We start from the raw sequence: 10,686 nt of genomic DNA, 5'->3' as shown, positions 1-10,686 counted from the left end.
ATTTTTCAGTAAGAATGAGGCACTAGCAAAGGTGTTTACAATTTTCTGATTCACATAAATATTATTTCATGTGGAACATTGATGTGCAGTTGGAAAGAAATGTAGTCCTATGTCACAAAAACTGAGCTTCATGAAGCAGACTGTTCCAAACATCAAGATCAAATGGATTGCCATCTCACATTCACAATGACTCAAAATCATTCTGCATTTTAGTTAGCTTCATATTTGGGTTCTGATTTTCTTATTTTCACCTCCCTCTACCCCTGAATTTCTGTTTGCCTCTTTTCTTGCGGACAAAAGAAGCATATAACTTCAAGTTATCACCAAGTCCACCCAGCTGCTTAATCAGACTATCAATGTGAATCCATTCCTTCTTGAAGAGTTGTTCTCAGAGCTCTTCAATTTTTTGTTTTAACTGGACTGATTACTTCCTAGGCTGTTGCATGACAATTATCCTAGGCTTTTTTCAAAAATTGGGCTACTGGTTTAGGTCCCCTGTTTACTAAGTCTCATGTTTTCCTTTTTCTTGGATTCCTTCATTTTCTTTTTGATTTGCTGGTTACTTTTAAAAGAATTTATTTTCCAAAAAGATTGTGTGAGAGGTCATTTTTTAAGTTCTTGTATGGAAAACAATGTCATTATTTTTACCTCACACTTCATTGAGAGCTTGACTATGTACAGAATATTAGGTTTGAAATAATTTTTCCCTTAGAACTTTGAGAACTATTCTCTAACATATTATTGTTGCTGATACATGTGACACTGATCGAATTCTTGTCCTTTATAGTTAACTTTTTTCTTTTTTTTTTTTTGCTCTCAGGACAAAAGGATCTTTCCTTTGTCCTTGATGTTCAGAAACTTCACAACGATGTATGCTAGTGTGGGTCTTTTTATTTCTCTGCTCTGTACCTGCTGAACACTTATAATCTCAAGCTATCTTTCTTTAGCTCTGAGAAATTTTCTTCTGTTATTTATTTCCTATTTTCATCTCCTGTATTTTCACTATTTTCTCTTTCTGAAACTCATATGGGGGATAATTCCTGGATAAGTCCTCTATATGACTCAACATTTTGCTTATACTTTCTATTTCTTGGACTTTTGCTCTATATTCCAGGAGATCTCTGTGACTTTGTCTTGTAGCCTCTCTAATAACCTAAAAATATTTATTTATTTTATTTTTTATTGTTCCTTTTTTACAGAAGCCCATTTTCTAAGCACTGTTGTCTTAAATCTCTCTAGGTATACTGACTAAAATTAGTTTTTAGTTTTGAGGTCAGATGTTTGGTCATCTAGGTCCTTCTAATTTGTACCATTGCTTTTTCATGTTGTATAGGTCTGCAGATCCTTTGCAAGGAAGTTGTCATTGTGAGCCTGGAACTAGCGTGTGTGGACTGGTAGCATTTGCTATAGGGTAGATGGGAGAGGAGACAAATGCTAACTGAGAAGGGCTTGACTCTGGGTTTATATAATAGTCATGGTTCTTTGGATGTGAAGGAAACTTACAGAAAAGATACGGGGTAGTGTATAAAGCTTAGGGTAAAACAGAAGAACCAGGGTCAGGGTAAGATAGGAGCGGGGACCAACAGTAACCAGAATATCACTGGGGATTTACCTCTAGGCAATAACCAAGGTTTAGGAACCAACAGTTTCTTCAGGGTGGAAGAAAGAACTTGAGCTCTATTTGGTCTTTGTGTTGGTCTGTTAGATGATCTGATTGGCCTCATTTGGGTCAGGTATTCACCCCTTGGTCAAGAGGTGAAACTTCGGTCTGCAAGTTTCTTGACTGACCAGACTGTAGGCAATGCAAGATGAGTGGGTCCCCAAAGCAAAACTGGGGTTCTAAAAGAAAGGGGAATGCATGCAGGTCAGGCAAAAGGAGAGGTGCCCACTGCAGTTTTTAGCACATGAACCAGCAATCCTGGTCCTCCCTGAAAAGTTCATTCACTCTCTTTAGTAGTTTCTTGTTTTTTTCCAAGGAGAATTCCTTCAGCTGACAGTTGTTCTCAAAATGTAAATGTCTAGCCAACCCTTCCAGGCACAGGCCTTCCATTTATCGTGTGGATTTCTGCTCTCCTTCCCACTCCCACTCTCTATTTCTGCTGACCTTGATCTCAGAGCCCCCAAAATGGCTCCACCCTTAGTTACAGCTTTCTCTACTGTACTAAACAGAGATTTTACTCCTTCCTCTCTGCTTTTAAAAACTGAAGTAGAGTTGATTTACAGTATTGTGTTAGTTTCAGGTATATAGCAAAGTGATTCAGATATATATATATATATATATATTCAGATTATTTCCCATTATAGATTATCACAAGATATTGAATATAGTTCCCTGTGCTATACAGTAAATCCTTGTTGCTTATCTGTTCTATGTATAGAAGTTTGTATTTATTAATCCCATACTGCTAATTTATCTCCCCACCTCACTTTCCCCTTTGGTAACTGTAAGTTTGTTTTCTTTGTCTGTGAGTCTGTTTCTGTTTTGTATATAAATTTATTTGTATTATTTTTTAGATTCCACATATAAGTGATATCATATAATACTCATCTTTCTCTGTCTGACTTATTTTACTAAGTATAATACTCTCTGGGTGCAGCCATGTTGCTGCAAATGGCAATATTTTATCCTTTTTTACGACCAAGTGATATTCCATTCTGTGTGTGTGTGTGTGTGTGTGTGTGTGTGTGTGTGTGTGTGTCTTCTTAAGATAATTGTCTTGATGGGCACTTGGGTTGTTTCCATGTCTTGGCTATTGTAAATAGTGCTGCTATGAGCATTGAAGTGAATGTGTCTCTTAGAATTAGAGTTTTTGTTTTTTCTGGATATATACCCAGGAGTGGGATTGCTGAATCATATGGTAGTTCTGTTTTTAGTTTTTAAAGAAACCTCCGTATTATTTTCCACAGTGGCTGCACCAGTTTACATTTCCACCAACAGTGAATGAGTGTTCCTTTTTCTCCATTCCCTCTCCAGCATTTGTTTATTGTAGACTTCTTTTTTTTTTTTTTTTCCAGTACGCGGGCCTCTCACTGTTGTGGCCTCCGCCGTTGCGGTGCACAGGCTCTGGACGTGCAGGCTCAGTGGCCATGGCTCACGGGCCCAGCCGCTCCGCGGCATGTGGGATCTTCCCAGACCGGGGCACGAACCCGTGTCCCCTGCATCGGCAGGTGGACTCTCAACCACTGCGCCACCAGGGAAGCCCTTTTGTAGACTTCTTGATGATAGCCGTACTGGCCAGTGTGAGATGATACCTCATCGTGGTTTTGCTTTGCATTTCTCTAATAATTAGCATCTTTTCATGTGCCTGTTGGCCATCTGTTTGTCTTCTTTGGAGAAATGTCTGTTTAGTTCTTCTGCCCATTTTTTGATTGGGTTGTTTGCTTTTTCAATATAGAGTTGTATGAGCTGTTTGTATATTTTGGATATTAACCTCTTGTCAGTCACATCATTTGCAAATATTTTCTCCCATTCTGTAGCTTGTCTTTTCATTTTGTTTATGGTTTCCTTTGCTGTGCAAAAGCTTTTAAGTTTGATTAGGTCCCATTTTTGTTTCTATTTCTTTTGCCTTGGGAGACTGATCTAAGAAAATATCGCTATGAATTGTGTCGGAGAATATTTTGCCTATGTTCTCTTCTAGGAGTTTTATGATGTTATGTCTTATACTTAGGTCTTTAAACCATTTTGAGTTTATTTTTGTGTATGGTGTGAGGGAGTGTTCTAACTTCATTGATTTACATGTGGCTATCCACTTTGTTCACTACTATATAAATGAAAGCTACTGTTCAGAAGGGTCAGCACTGCTGAAGCAACACTTAAAATTACCTTAAGCCCATGGGTGCTAGAGAAAGTGTGATTCTCGTACAGAAACTAGATTTTAATGATAAGATATGAACTGTACTATAGGGCATGTTGACTGTGAGGGTGTATTTATTTCTTCAGCAAATGTTCACTAAGCACCTTCTTTGTGTCTGGCACAGTGTAAGGCACTGGGGATACAATGGTGAATAAGTCAGTGTGGTGCCTGCCTGCCCTGAGGTTGTAGACTAGAGGCGGAGATGGACATTATCCAAATAACCACCAAACTTAATATAGTAGAATGTATACTGTATGAGAGCAGAAACTTTGCTTTGTTACTGCTGTGTCCACAGTGCCTAGAATGCTTAATAAGTCCTTAATAAATATTTTTTGGACTTGTGGTCATCCCTGGGAAGGAAAAGTCGAGAAAAGTCTGAGTAAACCTCAGGAGATCTAGTGTAGACTTGGGGGTTAAGGGCTTCTCTGAGCAAATGATGTTTGAGCCAAGATCTTAAGGATAAATAAGTTCTTTCCTCCCTCAATCCCTGGGTAGGAAAGGAGTGTTTCAAGCCCAGGGGTTGAGGGAGGAAAGAACTTGGCATGTTCTGGCAAATGAAAGGAGGTAAGAATATTGAAATAGTTTAGAAAGGGAGGAGGCAGGAATATGGAGGGAGCCAGGAGTGGAGTGGGAGGCAGGGACTGTTTCTCAGAGACGAAATTTTATAAAGATTGTGGAGCCAGTGAAGGGCTCTGAGCAGAGGAAGGTCAAGTTGAGATTTGTGTTTTAAAGCAATAGCTCAGCAGTCTGTGAATTCAGAGAAACCCATTAGGTGGCAGCTGCTGAAATTTGGACAAGAGAGGACAGTAGTTTGGACTAGAGCCATTATGGGAGAAATGGAGAGAACTGGATGAAATCAAGAACTATTCTGAAGGTATGTCAACAGGACTTTGGGATGGATTGGATGTGAGGAAAGAGAGAGATGAAATAGTCAAGCTTGACTCCTGAATTCCTGTTTGTAGCTGAATAGATTGGGGTACACCCACTGAAAGGGGGAACTCAGTGAGGTGTTTACTAAGGGTAAAAATTACCTTCTGAAAGCATGAGCCCTTGGATGCCCATAACTGAAGAATTCTGCCTAATTCTCACAAGCTACTTGTTCGCTCGTTGTCTATGTTTAACATCTCCCCCAAATTTAACTTAAACTCATATAACTTACTTACATTTTGTGAATTTCAATCTCCACTTATTTCTATTGTCTTTTCTAGCAGAGATAAATATTCTCAGTAATAAAACACACATTAATACTCTATTAAAAGTCTTTTGAGTTCTTTAAAACACCTAGCACAGAGTCTAGTACCTTATAGGCATCCAAAAATAAAGAGTAGCTATGTAACATGTTCATATCTTATATGTAGGTATGTCCTACTTTAGTCAAACAAAATATGTAAAAATCTGGATTGAAAATATATATTAGGTAATGCTTATTCACTATATAAAGTGTTGTTTCACTTTATAAATGATTCTCCATAGTAAGTTCTCCTGGTATATTTAAAATATGATTCAATTTACAACAATCATAATTATATATATAATCTCGGGTAAGTCTTACATAAAGTGAGGTACATTTAGATTACATAGGACGTTGTTTGTTATCTCTACTTCTCAGTGGACTGTTACCTCGTCCTGCCTTATAAACAGCACTTGAAAAGGGCAGGAAATTTAACCACTCAAAACCTTGAAACTGGACAGGAGGATTATATCATTTGGGTTGCCAGTTTGGTTTTTATTGCAAAGGACAAAATAATAGTGACTTAGACAAGATAGAAGTTTCTTTCTGTGGTAGGCAGAATAATGGCCTCCTCAAAATATCTATGTCCTAATCTCTAGAAACTGTGAATGTTACCTTACACGAAAACAGGGACTTTGTAGATGTGATTAAGGTTACAGACCTTGAGACTGGGATATTTTCCTGTATTATCTGGATGAGCTCTTAAAAGCAGAGAACTGTTCCTGGCTATGGTCAGAGAGGGATGTGATGATGAAGGAGGGTCAGAGAAGTTGACATGAAAAGGACTCAATCTGCCATTTCTGGCTTTAAAGATGGAGGAAGGGAAGGAACCACAAGCCAAGGAATGTGGTGGCCCCCAGAAACTGGAAAAGGCAAGAAAACAAATTCTCCCCACAAACATTCAGGAAGGAAGTTAGCCTTGCCAACACATCTGTATTAGTTTGCCCTGTGAGACCTTGTCCCACTTCTGACCTATAGAATTGTAAAATAATAAATGTGTGTTATCTTAAACCATTTAATTTGTGTTAATATATTATAGCAACAGTAGAAAACTAATAAAGATTTTGGTACCTGAAAGTTGGGTGCAGCTGTAACCAATACTTAAAAATGTTGAAATAGGTTTGGAATTGAGCAGTGGGCAGAGGCTGGAAAAATTTTAAGGAAGCTAAATTCCTTAGACTGATGGTGGAAATATAGATGTTAAAGTCTCTGCTGATGAAGGCTCAGAAGAATCATTGTAGAGAATATCTAAATGGTTGTAAACAGACTATTAATAGAAATCTGGCCCTTGAGGACACTTCTGATGAAGAAGCAGAAGGAGATGAGGAACATGTTATTAGAAACTGGAGGAAGCTGGATCCTTGTTATATAATGGAAAGGTTAGCAGAATTGTGACTTGCATTTATGTGGAAAGCAGAGCCTGTAAATGATGAACTTGGGTATTTAGCTGAGGAGATTTCCATGCAAAGTGTTGAAGATGCAGCCTGGTTTCTGCTTGTTGCTTAGAGTAAAATACAAGAGGACAGAGATCATGGTTAAACAAAAAAGACCCAAGACTTGATGTTTTAGGAAACTCTCAGCCTATCCAGATTGCAAAAGATTCTAAAATTGAGAGATTTATTGTTAGGAAAGCATACGCTCTAAAGAAAAAGCTGAGGATGTGGCTGTACCACCTCAGAAATTTCAAACGTAAGAGTAACCAGTCACACAAAAGGCTTTTTCAAGGGTGTGGCTCACAGATCCCCTCAATCAAAGCCCCAGATACAGTTGACCTTTAACAACACAGGTTTGAACTGTGCAGGTCTACTTACACACAGATTTTTATCAATAGTAAATACTATGATACTACAAGATCCAAAACCCACAGTTGGCGTGCATGCAGAACTGTGGGTACAGAGGAACCAAGGATACAGAAGGCCAGCTATAAGTTATATGCATATTTTTGACTCTGGTGGGCGCCCCTAACCACCATGTTGTTCAAGGGTCAACTGTACCTACTTCTGAGAATCTTAAAGTCAAATAGGGCAAGTAATTGATAGATTAAAAGAAAAACTCACAGGCTTCCCTGGTGGCACAGTGGTTGAGGGTCCGCCTGCCGATGCAGAGGACACGGGTTCATGCCCCGCTCCAGGAGGATGCCGCGGAGTGGCTGGGCCCGTGAGCTATGGCCGCTGAGCCTGCGTGTCCAGAGCCTGTGCTCTGCAACGGGAGAGGCCACAACAGTGAGAGGCCCGCGTACCGAAAAAAAAAAAAAAAGGTCAACTGTATCTGAAAAGAATGTCTTATTAAAATACCAATTGAGGGTACACTGAATAGCACAGTAGAAATTTTATTAAATGTATATGAAATGCTAAACTGGTTATTGTTTGAAAAATTTAAATGCTCATAGAGATTCCTGAGGAGCTCACTCTATGTCTAGAGAGGATCTGGAGGTAGGACAGGTCTTTCATGATCTGTGTGCTAAAAGCTCATAGTACTTTTGAGGAAAACGAACAGGCCCATAATTCTTTTCTGGGAAAAGCAAGATTAGGCGGCTCTTTATTCTTAGTTTCTATTCTGTAGCCTTGTAACCCCGATACCCTGACCACAGCTGATAGGACCAGGGATTGATGGACTGCCTAGTTGATGACTGGCCCAGAGACAGCTACAGGTCAATTGAGGTTGGAAAGCCAATCCAATCCAATCTACTTTGGGGGAGAGTGAATTCCATTTGCTCCGAGAGATACTGGCAGTAAAGTGGCACAGAAGCCAAGAGACATGGAGAAAGGAAGTAAATAGAAAGCGTGAAACAATAGTAGTTACAAGTAAAAAGAAGCCACAAGCTATAAAATAAGAGAGGGGAGAAACTTAAAGATGACAAAATACTGAAGATTAGTGACACCTCTTGTGGTGGTGCTCAGTTCACAACACCTTTCATCTGATAATGCCCTTCCTTCATCCTCTTAAGCCTCCTCTGTGGCAACCATGTTTGTGCTACATAGCCCCACCTCTCAGGCTTCAGTTGATTGGATCAAGAGTGGCAGTGTCATCCTTCCTGAGCCAATCAGGTGCTCCCTCTTGGGGCTTTGGAACTGGGACTAAAAGATAGTCTGTCTCTCTGTGTGGCTGGAGCAACAGGATGTGGAGCTATGGGGTGAGAAGATGACAAAGCTGGTGTGTGGAGAGAAAAGAAAGAAACAGATGTGCAGTGAGAAGCAGACTTGGAGAAGCCATGTGGAGAGAAGGAGGGAGAGAGTGTGAGAGTTTTGGCTTCTGCTAGCTTTCCATTTCCTGGCTCTGATCCCCCCAAAACATCCCTTAGAGCCTCAAGGTGCCTGTACTTTTATAATATCCACTACCATTTAAAAAATTAACATGGCTCAAGGTAGTGTTCAGATTTTGCAAGGAGGAGTCTCAACGAAAACATAGAGCTAGTGTGGTAACCTGCACAAAATTTGTGTTCTCCTTGAAACTTAGTAGGGCAGCTGTCAAGATGGCTTCTTGCCTCTCTTACAAGAAGTTCCCAGCTGGGTATGTCTCATTTTCTTGAAACCCAGAAGGAACTAACAACCCTAGCTGGAGAATCTGATGTAATGGAACTAATGGAGTTAGACCTTCAAATATCAAATACCAATTTCTATATGAGAATACTTCTGCTGTTTTCTCTTCTCATTGCCCTTTGTATGTCTGTGTTCTTGGAGGGCAGAGGCTGTCTCAGTGCAGTAGGAATGGGGGACCCCATGCCCATATTCTCAGGTACAGTGTCCCCCTTTCCCTATTTGAAGTCTCACTGTGGTCCTGCCCCTGTGTGCTGACAGAGCTTGGCCTTCTTGGTGAACAGACACTTTAGTACTAAATGTGCATTCAATGATTGTGACTCTATTGAGGGCGAAGTTTGTGTTGCTTTCATTCGCGTACCTTGAACTACCTGGCCCAATACCTAATAGGCCCTCCATCAAAACTTATTGAGTGAAAGACAGAATAAATTGTTTTTCTCAGTGGCAGTTTGAAGGTACCAAAAACAGGATCCAAAACCTGAAACCAAACCATGTCGTAAATTATATAATCTGAGCGTGCAAATGGATAGATGCCCAGTATATTTCATTAGGGTGTTAATTATGATGATGGTGTCTATGCTATGCAAGTTCTTAACCCTCAAGTTGTGAATGCCCTAGTGTGGGAGACAGATAAGAATATTGGGTCTACGTGTCATTTCCAGGGATCTTGCTTTTTTCTACTTCAGATTGTGCTTTAATGTTGAGAGAAAAATGATAATCCCACTTGCCATTGGGTCCTGCATCACTCCTGCTGGATTCTCCTGGAGAGATGACTTCACAGTTTCTTGGAGGCTTCCACTTATTTCACCCATCAGAGGAATGTTTATAGTTTTCATGTAAATTTTAATGGGCAGAAACGTCTGTTCCCCATCCAACCGTGATGTCCTGTGTATACATGAGAATCCCTGGCTGAGCACAAACCAGGGATTTGTGTGTATTGGATGCTTAGGAAAATAATGTAGACCAAGGACAAAGAAGAGAGGTGTCAAGAGGGAGTGAGGAGGAGAAAGGGGAAGTGGTGAATGGGTGGGTGTGCAGGAAAACTCTCCCTGCGCCAGCTGGTGGCGCTATGTGCAGCCTGTCCCTCCTTGGTGGTCAGGCTGGCCCTGGTGGATCCGAGGCCTACCCCCTTCCTCTGGAGCAGAGCCCGTGGGTCTGGTGAGCCACTTAGCTCCATTTAATGGAGCTGCTCCCTCATAACAATTGTGGACACCTCTTGCTCCTTGTATGGGAAAGGGCAAGTATGCACTGGCATGTCACTGTCCCGCAACCCCTTGGCCTTCAAGCCTGACAGAGCTGGCTTCTCCTTGTTTGCTCCTGTACCTCTAGAGGTTCTTCCCCGCCTCCCATCACCTGAGCTCCTGCTGGAACTTTGAGTTCGTGGGTAGGACTAAACAGAGCATTGGGACTGTCCTCCCATAGCTTGGAATTTGCAGAGGACTCCTGACCACTTTTTTGGTCCTACTTCTCATTCCCCCCGACATGTTCTCCAGCCACCTGAAATTACTTGGAATCACCCAAATGCCCATACTTCTGAGCCTTTTCTGTTTTTTTTTTAACCTTGGAATGCTTCCTCTTTCCCAGCCCCTGTCCACATGGTGGTGCAAGAACGTGCACAGAACACATGCACACACCACCCTGCCAGTTGCTCTCTGTACTTCAAAGCTCAAACTGAAGTTTTCTCTGTGAGATTCTCTCTGACCCACTCGAGCACAGTTCATCACCCCCTCTTGCTGTCCCACTCTTCTGCACACATACTCTGTGATGCTGTCTGTCACGTCACTTCGCAGTGATGATTTTGGATATGAGGGCTCTGTCCCTGAAGTCAGGTTGCTTGGCTACAAATTACAGCTCCATCATTGGGCTGCACGATCCTGGGCAGGTTACTTAATATCTCCATGCCTCAGTTTCCTAATTTGTAGAATGGGGATGCTGTTAATAATAACCATAAACGTTTGTTGAGAAAATTAAATGAGATGATACAGGTAAATCACTTAGCAAAATACCCGGCTCAATAAAGGGCAGCTATTACTATCAACTCCTCAGTTTTTCTACCCAACCATCT

This window comes from Globicephala melas, chromosome 17, assembly GCF_963455315.2.
Source record: "Globicephala melas chromosome 17, mGloMel1.2, whole genome shotgun sequence".
NCBI classification, from domain to species: Eukaryota; Metazoa; Chordata; class Mammalia; order Artiodactyla; family Delphinidae; genus Globicephala; species Globicephala melas.
Note: the sequence above shows the minus strand (reverse complement) of the source record.